At 34.6% G+C, this 1,761-nt stretch overlaps 1 long non-coding RNA gene across 1 annotated transcript; it reads left to right on the top strand.

The window, feature by feature from the left end:
- Positions 1-9: 9 nt before the first annotated feature.
- LOC125503908 lies at positions 10-1,482 on the top strand. Its single transcript, XR_007281156.1, has 2 exons — positions 10-877; positions 1,157-1,482. It is a non-coding gene; the product is annotated as an uncharacterized LOC125503908 (long non-coding RNA).
- Positions 1,483-1,761: the final 279 nt, after the last annotated feature.

Genomic DNA, 1,761 nt, shown 5'->3' with positions numbered 1-1,761 from the left:
TACCGCTGTCGGCCAGAATGGCCATTTTTACTGAAACTGTATAAATTTACGATTTTAAACATTTTTATCGGCCAATTTGGACTTACGAGAATGAACTAAAAATCTTTAATCCTACTCATATTGTAGTGTTGCCTATTTAGAGCACTTTTTATTTGAAAGAGTTTTTCAAAAAATGCCGATTTTTGCCATAATCCAGAATTTTCCTGGAAAAACAGGCCTTAAAGCGCATAAATTAATATACAGACAAATCTTTTGTTCCATCTGGCCATCTGACAAATTTTATGACAGACCAATCGGGATAAAACTTAACCTTATATCCGCCAGATTGTTTATTTCCACATTTGCCCCACAAATTGTGCTTACCCCCAGGTAGCACAACTGACCAACTGAGAAAGAAACTAGAAAAGACGTCTGAAAGGCGTCAAAACTTGGACTTGGTCTATTAGTCAGATATATATGGACGTCCGTAAGCTTTATTTCAGACGTGATGACGAATTGTCTGTCTGTCAGCATTGACTAAGGATGAATCCTATAATCAGGACACAAAATTCATTTATTTCTTATTTCCAAAAGCCAAAATGAAATATAATCTTTAAAGATTAGATAGATTAGATGAGATAAATTAAAATCAACCTCTATGATTAGACAAATTAACAATAATTCTCGTGTGTTCCTCTGTCTAAAGTAAAATTAATTGTGTGATTGTTTATTTGTCTATTGTCTTTTACTTCTTGTCAATTTGTTCGAGCCAAGTTTATTGGATTTTAGTTAGGTTCAAAACGCAGAACCCTGGCACTTTGGCATTGTACTTGCCTTGTTTCATGTGATTTGTTAATGGGCTGTTAGTTCATTATTATACGAAACTTTTCACACAAAGGTAAGTACCACTTATTTATAAATTGTATTTATAGTTTGATTCTAGCTTTTCAATTGTAGTCTATTAAAAACCATGTGACGAGACAATATATGTATGTAGGTAGGTATATACTGTCTTTTGCGACCCAACTTTCTTATTAAAAACAAGATCTTGTTGGTTTGGAGTCACAGAAGTAACCCAACTTTTGAAGAACAAAAAGCATTATTTTATTATAAAAGAATGGAACATTGGTCTTTAATTGTGAAGGTTATATAAGTAGTATTACTTTCCGATTATCAGGTGTGAAACTGTGATATACTTGTAATGTATCAAATGGTACAGTCAGACGAACTTGCGGCAGTACCCGTGCAGTGATCAACCAGAACTGGCTCGCACCAGTCAAGCAAGAGGTACTCACTGGTTTAGAAAGGCTCTCACTGAAGAAGTCCAAGTTGACAACAATTGGAAGCCTTTTGGAACAAAAAGAGTTTTTTATCTGTCCTCCGGTTTTTATTATGATTTTTGTGGCTGGTCAGAACTGCTTTTAATTAATTAAAGTTGTAACCATCTTTGCTTGATTCCTGAATCCTGAATCATATTCAAGCAATAAAAGCAATTCTCAACGATTATTTTCAGCTTATTATTATGTCTCTTTCTGTTTGTGACAGACTTGTTCTTGGCCAATTGTATTATTTTTCTAAATCTAACATTTGTGAAACCAAATATCGGCCAAATGATCGCCACGACCACGGCAATGCCGTTAATGTGTCGAATGATCTCATCCTTTAGCTCTTCAATTGTTCTTGGCATATTGACGTTCAATTTTTCTTTTCAATATCCCCAATGGCTCAAGTCCAGCGGTGTCAAATCATAAAGGCAAATTTAGACTTTACACCTTGGATGTG

The sequence above is a fragment of the Dendroctonus ponderosae genome, unplaced genomic scaffold (genome assembly GCF_020466585.1).
Source record: "Dendroctonus ponderosae isolate FM_Combo_2020 unplaced genomic scaffold, Dpon_F_20191213v2 Dpon_F_20191213_3, whole genome shotgun sequence".
NCBI classification, from domain to species: domain Eukaryota; kingdom Metazoa; phylum Arthropoda; class Insecta; order Coleoptera; family Curculionidae; genus Dendroctonus; species Dendroctonus ponderosae.
Note: the sequence above shows the minus strand (reverse complement) of the source record. Positions and strands in the feature narration are given on the sequence as shown.